This window comes from Caretta caretta, chromosome 5 (assembly GCF_965140235.1).
Source record: "Caretta caretta isolate rCarCar2 chromosome 5, rCarCar1.hap1, whole genome shotgun sequence".
In the NCBI taxonomy this organism is placed as follows: Eukaryota; Metazoa; Chordata; order Testudines; family Cheloniidae; genus Caretta; species Caretta caretta.
The window spans coordinates 2945826-2959198 of NC_134210.1; the positions used below are offsets into that span (position 1 = coordinate 2945826).

Here is a 13373-nt window from a genome sequence, read left to right on the forward strand (position 1 = left end):
AGGTGTGTATTCACACACATGCACACGCAGAGGCATGTATTCACAGGCGTGCATATTGGTGTGTTTTCACACACACAGAAGTGTGTATTCACGCACACACACAAAGGCGTGTATTCACACACACAGAGGCATGTATTCACACACACACAAAGGCGTGTATTCATGCACCCTCCCATCCCCGTCTGGAATCCGGCCCACCGTGTGGATACGTGATTTCCAGAGAGGCGTGAGTGGAGAGGAAAGGGAAGGCGGGTGTGTGAGTCGCAACGCAGCGTCTGTGTGGGCAGCCACCTCCGGGAATCCTCAGCTAATCTGCTCTCGCCAGCCTCGCCTCCCCCACCCCCTGCGCTGCCCTGTCAGCAGGCGCGGGAGAGACACAGGGACAGGCGCACAGGGAGGGGCCGCTGCCCCCCATGGGATGCTGCTCCATCCCCTGCCCCTGCCCAGCTGCCTGGCACGAGAGGCCAAGCCTACTGCTGGGAGCGGTGCAGAGAAGACACCGGTTCCAAAGGGCCAGAAACTGGCCCCTGGCCCTGTGGCTACGCAGGGAGGGGAGGGGGCAACCAGAGACGGAGTTACACAGGGGAGAGGTCAGAGAGAACTGAGCAGCAGCTCCCTGAGTAACGGTACCCCAAGTTACAGCCCTCTGAGTACCAGTGCCCTGAGAAACAGCCCTCAGAGGAACACCACCAGCACCCTGAATAACAGAAATAGTGCCTCAAGTAACAGCAGAGTGAGTACCAGTACTGGTACCCTCCACAACCGGAACAGTACCCAAGTAACAGTACTCTAAATGCCCTTTCCAACAGCAATGGTGCGAGGGGTGACAGGACCTGAAGAACAGCACTCCAAGAACAGTATCCGTATCCCAGATCAATGTGTCTGGAGGAACCATACTGCAAATAACAGTGCCCCCAAAACCCTACCCACACCCCAAGCAGCCGTACTCCGAGTGCAGTACCACCAGTCAGCGTGCCAGCCCCCTGCCCCCGTAGGCATCTGGTGCTAAAGGAGCCATGTCCCCCGTGCCCTGGCGCCGTCCCTCGCCAGCCTCCACGGCTCCGCCACGCTGATCTGTGGCCAGAGGAATTGCTGATTTTCCTTTACTGAGGCCGAGATCAACACCTCCTCTGTGGGCCCCCCAATCACTCCTCATCCCCCACGCCAGCCTGGGCCTAGAATCTCCTTAGCCGGGGGCCTGGGTGCTCCCTGTCCCCAGCCAACGCGTCTCGGGTCCATTGGCAGCCCTGCCCGGCCAGAACAGACGACTCCCCTGTATTTATTATCAGCCCCGCACCCGTGCGGGCCCTTCCCACAGCCCCGGGACCCCTTTGCCAAGCCCTCCCTGCTGGCAGAGCTGCCGCGGGGCACAGGGCCTGCTCCACGCTCTCATGGGCTCAGAGCGTCGTGAGCTCCCTCCCTGCCTGGCTGAGGGCTCTGGGCTCCCGCCACCCCGGCCTCCACCCCCTTGCCACTGCAACAGCCTGGCGCGAGTGGTGCCTAGTGTGCCCCAGGGTGTTGCCGTGCCCCCCGGCTTTAGGGGAGCACCGAACAACGTGGCTAGAACCTCAGGCTGCAGCATCCTTCTCCCAGGCTGCCCTCCCCATGCCCCAGGTCAGCGCACAGGCCCTCGGGATAGGCAGGCAAAGGCAGCTGGTGCAGCTACCCCTGCCCTCGGCACCGTCCCTGGCACCCACGCTCCCCATGTCACAGTCTCCCACGCGCAAGGCAGCTCAGGGGGAAATGCCCCCAGCGGCTCCCTGGGTTCCCCGGGCACTGCAGGCCTCAGCTTGCAATGGTTCTCCCGGGCTCTCACCCACCCAGGCGCTGGGTCCAGCCAACCTCCTGGACCTCCCCTGCTCCCTTCGCGTGTTCAGCGCGTCCGCTCGGGGTGCGAGAGCCTTCCCCTCTGCAGCCCCCTCCCGTCTCTCTCCAGCCAGGGCATGTTCTCCCCTGACCCTTGCTTGGCTGTCTCCAGCTCTCCCGCCCCACAGCCATGGCAGAGACGCTACGCAGCAGTGCTGCTGACATGCCAGCCTTGTCCGGGGCACGCAGAGCCCTGCCCCCCGGGGCACGCTGAGCCCTGCTGGCGGGTCCCTCAGCATGTGCTGACACCTTGGCATGGAGTATCCGGTGCCGCCGCTCACCTTGGCACAGGCTAGTGCCAGCCTGACCTTGTCGCCCGGCACAGCCTAGGGGCTATTTTTAGATCTCCTCTCTGGAGACGCCAAATCTGGCCGCAGACAGCTGCAGTCTCCACACGCTGTTCTGTCCTCAACCTTCACACGGCAGCGCCAGGCTTCATGCAAGAGGCTGCAGCATCCCTCCACCCCTGCGCCAGCTCGCCACCCATCCCTCCCCACTGGGAGCCGGGGGCAGAGGCCACCCCCCTGCTGGCAAAGGGCTCAGCCCCGGGGGAAGGCTTGGGGGTGAAAGCGCTCGGCTAAATCACAAGCACCTCCCAGGCTCGAACTAACGCTTCCTCCCCACCCCTGCTAAGCAGACCCGGAACTGCACCCCCACATACAGAAGGGGAAATTGAGGCCCAAGGGTCACACCCCATATGTGTCAGAGCAGGGCACAGCCCTCAGAAGGAGCTGGCTCCTAGACCTATGCTCCTCCCACAGTGCAGAGCGATGACCACAGACCCTGGGAGCAGCACATGCCCAGGGGACAGCCAAGAGCAACTGAGGCAGGGGGCCTCTTTGCAGGGCGTGATACAAACTCCCAGCGACAGGAGGGGTACATAGGAATGGGAAGGGCTTTCAGGAGGGGGGGAGGAGGAATCTTTGGAGGAGTGTGTAGACAGATGCCATCCCAGGGCACAACCCCCTGGCCTGGGGAGCCCTGCAGGCACCCTGCCTCAGTTTCCCTCAGGTTCCAAAAGTAACTCACTCACACCCAGAGCCTTTACAATAACAGCCCCCTCTCCCGGGGCCTAATGGAGTCAGATTAACCCGCTCCCCTTTTAGAGTCAGGGATTTGCACCCTCCTTCCTGTGGCCGGGTGGTCCTGAGCCCCTTGGCCCAGAGCCTCTTCCCCCCAGGCTCAGGGGATACCCCGACTGCCTTCCTGGGGCTGCATCTGCACTGACCTTTCCCCTCAGCAGCTCCCCCTTGACTGTTTTTGGAGCCTCCTTTTTGAGCCACCTGCCCAGTCATTTGGCCCCGGGCGGGTCTCATCACCCCACACCTCTGGCTGGCCCAGCTGGGACAGAGGGGATCCCCACCCTGCCCGCTCCTGGACCCTGCCTTCCCCTTCCCTCGCAGGCCCATTTTCCTCTCCCGCTCTGACCCCATTAAGGCCTTCGTCCACTTCCCCGGCACAGGCGGAGGAACGGGGAACTCACCATCTCGTCTGGCTGCCAGGGCCAGCCCGACTACAGCCGCGGTGCCAGGGTGCATGCACGACTCACACACGGCTACAGGGGCCGAGCTGGCGGACGGGTGGCTCAGGGCTTGGGAAGAGGGCCAGGGCTCATGCTGGCAGCGGCAGGAAGCCAGCATGGTCTGCTGGCCAGTTGAGATCCCATGTGACACGAGCTGGCAAGTCTCAGCCTGGTTCCTAGGGGACAAGTGTCCACTGCAGGGGCACCCTCCCCTGCCCTGGCAGAGTGGCTGTGGGGACTGACCCCCCTTCCGGGGCAGGGCTCAGGCACTGTGGGAGGGTTCGGGGGGGGTGCCTGGCGTAATGCTGGTACTGCCGGCTCTGTGCATGGGGCACGTCAGGCCTCGCCTCTCCCCTGGGCGAAGAACGCGGTTCCCTAAACCCCAGGGCTCTGTGCCGCCCTGCCCTGCCTGGTGCCCGGCAGCCCCATCAAACACAGACTGGAGAGAGGAGCTGCCAGCTCAGCCAGCCGCCAGCCGGGGACCAGCTCAGAAGCCCCCCTCCCTCTGCGCCCCGCAGGGCTCTCTCCAGCCCAGGCTCCTCTGCAGCAGATTGCCCCGCTGGGCAGCCTTTGGAGCCCCCTTCGGCCGTCAGAGGGCATTAAAAATGCCTCTTGGCTCCCCCCGGGCTCAGCTCCAGCCCAGCAAGTGAGGGCCGGGGGACAGCTGCCTTGATCTTCCCTGGGAGAGGAACCTGCATGATGGCAGGTCTCTCCTGCTTTGTATCCCCCTAGTAAAAGCCCCTTTTCCCCTCCCCAGCCCCCCTCCCTCCAGGGCCTGTGCCTGGCTTCCCCAAACAGGGCAAGGCAGGGTGGAGATTCCCCCCCCGCCTTAGAAGGGGGAAACTGAGGCATGGAGAGGGGCTGGGATCAGTGCTCAGGAGATCCCATCTGCTCTGGGACAGGTGAGCAGGTCCATGGTGGGAAGGTGCCAGGGGCTGGGGGTGAGAGCTGGCTGCGGTGGGGGGCTCTGCAGGGCATGGAGCTGCTATGGGAATGGCTGGCGCAGTCAGTGTGGTGAGGGGGGGTGAGGGGCTGGGCTGAGGCAGGGATTGTTCCAGTGGGAGGCAATAGACCCAGCCCTGGCACCATGGGCACCTTCCTGCTGGCAGCTCCGACCTGTAAAACAATTGCTCCCGGCCCTGCCCCCTTCAGAGCTGCCCTCCCTGCCAGGTCCCACTCCTACCCCGCCAGCCCCTGAACTCGCACCACATGGGCTCCCCACGCTCCGCCCCAGCCTGGCCAGGGCTCCCTGGACCCTGGCATGGAGTCGCTGGGGCTGGTCCCTTGTCCTGAAATCCCAGTCCGGAATCTGGAGGGGCCACGTCCCGGGATCTCCCCTGCTGCCTGGAGAGGAGAGGGGGTGGCGGGGTGCTGCACTGAGACTTCCTGCCTCCCTGTGTCCGCTGCGGAAGGACAGTTTGGGGGGCTGGGATCAGGCACCGTTTCCGTCAGCAACTAGTCCAGGCCTGGGCCCCCTAACCCCGCCTGCCAGGGGCCCTCAGCCCTGACCTGCAGCTCCCTGCCCTCCCCAGCTAGTCCCCGCTCCGGCCCCTCTGCTCAACCCTGACTGCGCCGGCCCTGCTGGAGCTGTGCTAACCGGGATTTGAGCAGCCGGTCTCCAGCAGAGTGCACAGCCCCCCCCTGTGTCGTTCCCCAGCCACCTACGCCCAGGAATCTGCCCCCACCCCCCACAACTACAAACCACTGACCCAGCCCCCAACGCAAATCGATGGGTCCTAGGCCCCAGAGCCCCCGCCCCACTGCACCATTAAGGTCAATGCATCACCCCTGCTCCCTGAGCTACAATCCATTCACCCTCAGCCCCCTCTGCTCCCCAGGCCAGTCACTGCCCCGGCCCAGCCGAAATCCCGCTGACCCCCAAGCATCTGTTGGTGTGCTGTCTTAGGGCTGTGAGAAAGAGGGCTGGGTTGTTATGGTCAGGTTTTGGAGCACAGGGCTCGGTTGTTATGGTAGGGTTGTGAGCATGGGCTGGGTTGTTATTGTCAGGAGGAGAGCCCAGGACTGGGTTGCTATGGTAGGGTTGTGAGCACAGGGCGGGGTTGTTATTGTCAGGCGGAGAGCCCAGGGCTGGGTTGTCATGGTAGGGTTGTGAGCACAGGGCGGGGTTGTTATTGTCAGGCGGAGAGCCCAGGACTGGGTTATTATGGTAGGGTTGTGAGCCCAGCGCTGGGTTGTTATGGTAGGGTTGTGAGCCCAGGGCTGTGTTGTTATGGTAGGGTTGTGAGCCCAGCGCTGGGTTGTTATGGTAGGGTTGTGAGCCCAGGGCTGGGTTGTCATGGTAGGGTTGTGAGCACAGGGCGGGGTTGTTATTGTCAGGCGGAGAGCCCAGGGCTGGGTTGTCATGGTAGGGTTGTGAGCACAGGGCGGGGTTGTTATTGTCAGGCGGAGAGCCCAGGGCTGGGTTGTCATGGTAGGGTTGTGAGCACAGGGCGGGGTTGTTATTGTCAGGCGGAGAGCCCAGGGCTGGGTTATCATGGTAGGGTTGTGAGCACAGGGCGGGGTTGTTATTGTCAGGCGGAGAGCCCAGGGCTGGGTTGTTATGGTAAGGTTGTGAGCCCAGCGCTGGGTTGTCATGGTAGGGTTGTGAGCACAGGGCGGGGTTGTTATTGTCAGGCGGAGAGCCCAGGGCTGGGTTATCATGGTAGGGTTGTGAGCACAGGGCGGGGTTGTTATTGTCAGGCGGAGAGCCCAGGGCTGGGTTGTTATGGTAAGGTTGTGAGCCCAGCGCTGGGTTGTCATGGTAGGGTTGTGAGCACAGGGCGGGGTTGTTATTGTCAGGCGGAGAGCCCAGGGCTGGGTTGTTATGGTAAGGTTGTGAGCCCAGCGCTGGGTTGTCATGATAGGGTTGTGAGCACAGGGCGGGGTTGTTATTGTCAGGCGGAGAGCCCAGGGCTGGGTTGTCATGGTAGGGTTGTGAGCACAGGGAGGGGTTGTTATTGTCAGGCGGAGAGCCCAGGGCTGGGTTATCATGGTAGGGTTGTGAGCACAGGGCGGGGTTGTTATTGTCAGGTGGAGAGCCCAGGGCTGGGTTATCATGGTAGGGTTGTGAGCACAGGGCGGGGCTGTTATTGTCAGGCGGAGAGCCCAGGGCTGGGTTGTTATGGTAAGGTTGTGAGCCCAGCGCTGGGTTGTCATGATAGGGTTGTGAGCACAGGGCGGGGTTGTTATTGTCAGGCGGAGAGCCCAGGGCTGGGTTGTTATGGTAAGGTTGTGAGCCCAGCGCTGGGTTGTCATGGTAGGGTTGTGAGCACAGGGCGGGGTTGTTATTGTCAGGCGGAGAGCCCAGGGCTGGGTTGTCATGGTAGGGTTGTGAGCACAGGGAGGGGTTGTTATTGTCAGGCGGAGAGCCCAGGGCTGGGTTATCATGGTAGGGTTGTGAGCACAGGGCGGGGTTGTTATTGTCAGGCGGAGAGCCCAGGGCTGGGTTGTCATGGTAGGGTTGTGAGCACAGGGCGGGGTTGTCATGGTAGGGTTGTGAGCACAGGGCGGGGTTGTTATTGTCAGGCGGAGAGCCCAGGGCTGGGTTGTCATGGTAGGGTTGTGAGCACAGGGCGGGGTTGTTATTGTCAGGCGGAGAGCCCAGGGCTGGGTTGTCATGGTAGGGTTGTGAGCACAGGGCGGGGTTGTTATTGTCAGGCGGAGAGCCCAGGGCTGGGTTATCATGGTAGGGTTGTGAGCACAGGGCGGGGTTGTTATTGTCAGGCGGAGAGCCCAGGGCTGGGTTGTTATGGTAAGGTTGTGAGCCCAGGGCTGGGTTGTCATGGTAGGGTTGTGAGCACAGGGCGGGGTTGTTATTGTCAGGCGGAGAGCCCAGGGCTGGGTTATCATGGTAGGGTTGTGAGCACAGGGCGGGGTTGTTATTGTCAGGCGGAGAGCCCAGGGCTGGGTTGTTATGGTAAGGTTGTGAGCCCAGGGCTGGGTTGTCATGGTAGGGTTGTGAGCACAGGGCGGGGTTGTTATTGTCAGGCGGAGAGCCCAGGGCTGGGTTATCATGGTAGGGTTGTGAGCACAGGGCGGGGTTGTTATTGTCAGGCGGAGAGCCCAGGGCTGGGTTGTTATGGTAGGGTTGTGAGCCCAGGGCTGGGTTGTTTGAACCCCGCCCCCTGCTCCGTCCCCACTCCAGTAACTGGGCCTGGCCCATACGTCTGTCACTAGTGCAAACGGCGGCTCACAGCTGGCGTCTGCATGGGGCCCTCTGGGCTTTCTGTGCCGCAGGCTCCCTGGAGCCGGGAGGGAAGGAGCTTCTCTCTTGCCCTGCCTGCCCTAGCCCCCTCGGGGGAAAGCCCCTGGGAAGGAGGGAAGCCAGCCGCGGCTGCGCGTCTAGCTACTGAGATCTCCATGCTGGGTCTGTCAGACAGCGGGGCGGGGCTGGCAGTCCCAGCAGCCGGGCTGCCCCCGGGGCTGGCGTCTCCTCCAGCTGCTCCACCTGGTCTGGGTGCAGCTCCCCCTCCCTCCTTGGGCCTCCCCAGGGCTGCAGCCTGTTGCAGGGTTACAGCCTCGCAGGCACCGCCGGGTAACGTGCCGGCTAAACGTGGGCACTGCTCCTGCCCGCTACGGGCTGCCATGTCAGGGTGGCTCCCTCGTCTGACAGCCCACGGCTAGAGGAGATCCCCAGCTGGGCAGGCCCGCGTCTCCCTGACGGAGGGCATACGCTCTGCCCCTGCCGGGGCGCAGCGACGGTGTCCATGCCAGGGCAGCTGCTCCCACTATACTGGGTGAGGGGTGCATGCGGGGAAGCACATGGCAGCCAGACGCCCAGGCTGGCGCACGGTGGAGAGGGGAAAGACGCCCTCCTGCTGCCTACCCCCAATCCCCGCCGTGGGAGCAGGGCCCTGGTGCCTGCGCTGGCCGGGGGAGAGTGCGGCTGGAGGCAGGTGGCCTGTGTCTCGAGGAGGAGGCTGCAGTGGCTTGAGGAGGAGGATGCAGCTGGGGTGCCCTGTCCAACGTGGCGCTGTGCCGGTGGCTGTCACTGAGTGCCCCGGAGGGGAGCAGGCCACGGGACGGTCACTGCTCTGTTATATGGCGCCCGGAGCTCGCTGGCTCCCTCCGGTCCAGGCATGCGCCCTGCCCCTCTCTCGGCTCTGCCAGTCACCCGCCACCCATCCCTTCACCCCTCGCTTTTCCCCACTGGAGCCCGGGGCTGCCCGGCCTCCTGGCTCACGGGGCTGGCATGTGTGCCGGGCGATGAGGGTGTGGAGGGGAGGCTGCAGTCAAAGGCTGGGGAGGGCTGGGCTAGGGCTGCCCTGGGAGGGCACTGGGGGCGAGCGGGAGAGAGCCAGGAAGAGCTGCTGAGCGCGAGGTGTGGCCAGCTGGGGAAGCAGGGAGCCGGGAGCACTGAGCGCGGGGTGCCCAAGTCCTGACTGGCACAGCCCTGCCGTGGGTCCCGGGGGAAGGAAGGGCTGGGAGCAAGTCACCGCGCTGCGCTCTCTGGATTCCAGCCGACGCTGGCCGGGCAAGGAAAGGGCTGAGGTGGGCACCTGGAGCCCGTGATGCTGCCCCGGGGCCGAGGTGCCCGGCCCCAGTTGGGCCAGACGGACAGACAGACTTCAGGCCAGGAAAAGCTCCAGAAGTGGCTCCGGGCGATGGCCCAGGGGGGTGGAAGCGTGGGGAGCCTGGGGCTGGGTGTTGCCACGGCAGGATGGACCTTGCAGGGGGCACTGCCCCTGGGGCTCAGCAGTGAGCTGTGGGCTCATGCTCTCCAGGAGGGCAGGAACGACCCTGGGACCTGGCCTCATTGGGACGAGGGATGGGGTCCCTGTGGGGCTGACGGCCCCCATCTATGCGCAGGGCAACCATGGACAGCTCTGGGCGGGCTGGGGGCTTTGCGGGCGTCTGGAAAGGGGACAGGGTCTCAGGGCCCATTGTCCCCCCAGCTGGGCTCAGGGCGATTCCCTCACAGCCGTGGGGCTGGGAGAGGCCTGCAGTCTCCTCTGTAGCATCCAGCGTCTGCCCCTTCTTGGAGCCTGGGGAGCAGGCAGCATGGGCCAGTAGCCTGTGCCGGTTGGCAGGGGGTAGGAGGCTGGGCTAGCATTCCTGGGAAGCCAAAGAGGGTGCTCCCCGCACCCTCTACTCCTGCTTCCTGGTGGCCCCTGGGTCTGGTCCTGCTCGCCGCTTGCACTGGGGCCGGGGCGCTGCAGGGTCGCCTGTGGGGGTGGGGGAGGCAGAGGGACTGACCAGCAGCCGTGCCAGGCCCGTGCAGTGCAGCTGGTGCCAGGCTGCTGGCCCCCTTTGCTTGGCCCGGGCGTGGGCAGGGGCAGGCAGGCCTGTGCAGCTGAGCAAAGGTGGGTTCTGGAGGCAGCGCTGAGGGGCCCAGGATGCTATTTCCACTGGCTCTGACTGCCCCCCGCCTTGGCACTGAGCTGCACCAGAACCCAAGTGGCAGCCCCGGGGGCACAGGGGCACAGCCGGTGCCCATGCTGCCCCTGTTCTGTGGCTAGCCGGGGATTCTAGCCCCGGGGCTGCCCGCCGGCACCTTCCCCAGCACTCAGGTCACTCGGACAAGATTCAAGCAACGGCCGGAAGGGAAGGGCTGGAGCGGCTTGAATTGGGGCATTTCCAGGCTGCTGAGCGAGCTTGCAGCAAGGCAGCCGATGGGGCTCAGGGCAGCCTGGCACCCTGGCCCTGGGGCAGGAGGCTCGGCTCTGCGGGCTCAGAGAGCAGGAGATTTTGTGGTTCTGTCGCACGTCTCCATCTCCCAGAGGGCGGCAGAAATACCAAGACCGCACAGTCCCCTCCTCTGCAGCATACTCAGTATCCCCCCCCGGCACGGAGCTCCCACGCCCACCCGCCCTTAGGAGACCTCCTCAGCCCAGCACCCACATCGGGACCCTGCACCCAAGGGAGAGAGCCAACGGACTGGCCCCGGTGTCTGACTTTCCGCCCCAAGGCAACACCAAGGCCAGTCCCCCACTGCTCAGACCAGCTCTGAACCCCTGCTCCCCCCTGCCAGCGAGAGGGGTGCCTGTCCTGGAGAGGAAGGGGGCCAGCGGGGTGAAGTGCCCCACCCTGTCACTAACGAGTTCCCGAACGCTCTCCGCCGTGCATTCGCAGCAGGCTCGGCGCTGCTCCCCCGACGGAGGCTACGCCCCACTTACCGGGGTGGGGATCCGGACGCGCCGCGGCGTGAGCCCTAAGGAGCTGCCCGCACGGTGCCCATTCCGTCTGCTTCTCCCAACAGCCTCCTCCTTGCCCGCCTTCACTGCGTCCCTGGCGGGGCTCCCTCGCTGCCCCGGAGAGGCGACGCCTGTGGATGGAGAAGGGAGGCTGGTACCCGGAGCGGATGCTGCTGGAGGATGCGGGAGGAGGAAGATGCTGGCAGCTGGTGGCCGAGGCTAGCGCGCACGCAGGCAAAGAGAAAGCGGGGCTGAGCAGATGCCGCCTGGCTTGCTGGCCCCGTACCAGCTACGGCCTGAGCTGCGCTAGGCTCCTTGCTGGGAGAGGAAGCGGGTTTTTAACCATTCTGACGTTGGCTGGGAGATACCAATGAAATCCTTCCCCACGTCTCCTCTCCGGCTCCCAGGCTGAGCTGCTTTCATTAGTGACAACCTCAAGGACTGCAGCGCGGGGACTGCATCCACTCAGGAAAGAGAGGAGCAAGGTCAGCCCAGCCTCTCCCCACCCCGCCCAGCCCCAGCCCAGGAGATCCGGCAGCTTTAGGGTGCTTTAACCCTTCCCCGCCTAGCAGAGGCACCTTCACAGAGCCAGAGCAGCAGAGACGGAAAGGCGGGGGGCTCCCCAGCCCATGCCCCAGTGGCCAGGGCAGGCCCAGCACGCCCGGGGTACACCGACTGGCCTCTGCCGCATGTCAGCTGGTCTGGGGGGGGGGTCTCTGGGAACATGTGCATTGGCCCTTCTCCCTTGCAGAGCTGGGATCAAATCCCAGGCTAGGTCACAAGTGAAATGAGTTTGGTGGATTCTCATCCTTCTGAATGGGCCATGGTACCCAAGAGCACAGGGTTGGCCACACGAGGGAGTAACAGGGGGAGGACTAGGACTGGAGGCCAGGATGGAAGGGCACTGACTGAGATGGTGGTGGGGGTCTGTGAGCACAGGGCTGGGGCAGCAGGGGGCAGGATGTAGGGACACTGGCAGAGCTGGGGAGTCAGCACCAGCCTGGGGCTGATTCATGCCCCCCACTCCCTGCAGGGCTTCCCCAGCAGCTTCTTCCCTCTCTGCTCTGCACCAGAATCCAGCCCCTCACACTTCCGGGGCAGAACTGCAGTGGGGCGGTGCGAACAGAGGGGCAGCAGGACAGACCCACACTCCAAACCTCCTCTGGGCCAAAGGAACCAGTTCAAGGCCAGGCAGGAACGGGCGCTCCCAGGAGAGCGCGGGAGGGAGGGAGGGAGCCTGAAGGACATGGGGGATATGGGGCAGTGGGTCCCAGCTGACCCCTGTGACTGTCCTGTAGATTCTCCCCTGGAGGCAGAGGAGAGACGTGGCTGCTTCCAGCCCACTGGCCAACTCATCGCTCTCCCATGCAACTGCTAAAACACCATCTGCGTCCCCGTCCCCCCCATACACAGCAGCGCTGCTCATGACCCATCATCCCAATGCTTCCCACATCCTTCCCAGGCTGCCCACTCAGGGCTCACCCACCCACCTGCCGCGGAAATGCACCCACCTCTGGGGTGGACGGCATGCGACAGAGTTTGGGCCAGGACGTGCAGAGGAATTCCACGTCTGAGTGAAGCTGAAGTGGGGACTGAGGGAGGCAGAAAGTAACCGCACATGCGGGGACTGGCCAGGACGCTGCAATCACAGATTCCCTTCTGATCCCATGACAGCACCGGGACAGGAGCTGTGCTCAGCTCCCTCAGAGGGACGGCACCATGGCACTGCCTGGGGCACCGGGCACAGTATTATTCAGCGGGTCACATGTCCACTACTTGCCACCCTGCTCCCTGCAGCCCAGCGCCCCCTAGCACTGCACCGGGCACAGCACGGATTCTGAGGGGAGCCCCCCCACACCCCACTCCCTGCACACCTGGATATTCCTTGGCACTATCTCCTCCAAGCCCCGCCAGGCTCAGCACCTGCAATCTGACAAGCTCCGACCCCAAGCTGGCCACACGGGAGGCAACCCCTGACTGGGGGTGTCACGGAGTCCCCGGGCGATGCTCTGGAACTGTTCCCAGGCAGGACTCTGGGTCAGTCTCCTTTCTGTGAGCAGCCTGTCTGCAGGACACACAGCTCACACAGCTTCCCCCTTCCTGGGTCTGACCTCGGAGCATTCAGCATCCTCTGCCCCTCCGTGCACTTCCCACAGCGAGTCCGCCCAGGCGGGGTCCTGGGGAAGCCAGAGGGTCCTGCCCCCCAACTTCGCAGTCAGACGTGACTCTCAGCCAGCCAGTAAAACAGAGGTTTATTAGACGACAGGAACATGGTCTAACACAGAGCTTGTAGGTGCAGAGAACAGGACCCCTCAGCTGGGTCCATTTTGGGGGGCAGTGAGCCAGACAACAACGTCTTCCCTTCACTCCATGTCCCAGCCAGCCCCAAACTGAAACTCCCTCCAGCCCCTCCTCCTCTGGGCTTTGTCCCTTTCCCGGGCCAGGAGGGCACCTGATTCCTTTGTTCTCCAACCCTTTAGCTCTCACCTTTCAGGGGGGAAGGGCCAGGCCATCAGTAGCCAGGAAACAGGGCGTTGGCCATTCTCTGTGTCCAGACCCCTGCACACACCTGCCCTCTAGGGCTCTGCAAGGATCATACACCCGTATCCCACCCCCTAGATACTTAAGAACTGCCTAGGGGAAACTGAGGCACCTCCACACTATTCAGAGGAAACATTAAGAACAGTCCCACTTCGTCACACCAGCCCTGGGGCTGGCCCGGCCGGTGGTGAGCAGGGCACGGTCAGTCCCAGGGCGAGGGCTGTCCAGCTCCGGGGCTCCACCTCCAGACGTGCCAGGCCGCAGCACGGCTGTGCGCAGAGTGAGCAGGCCTCACCACACCTGCTTGGCGA

At 64.0% G+C, this 13373-nt stretch overlaps 1 protein-coding gene across 3 annotated transcripts in view; it reads right to left on the reverse strand.

Moving 5' to 3' along the window:
* PHF24 (PHD finger protein 24) overlaps positions 1 to 10975 on the reverse strand; it is a 32740-nt gene extending 21765 nt beyond the window's left edge. For 2 of the 3 annotated variants that reach the window (XM_048850251.2, XM_048850254.2), the window contains exon 1: positions 10504 to 10974. The gene's annotated coding sequence lies outside the window, so the exon portion shown is untranslated. Of the gene's footprint in view, positions 1 to 10503 lie in introns of all 3 variants that reach the window. The other variant, XM_048850252.2, reaches the window with a different exon arrangement.
* Between the last annotated feature and the right edge of the window lie 2398 nt (positions 10976 to 13373).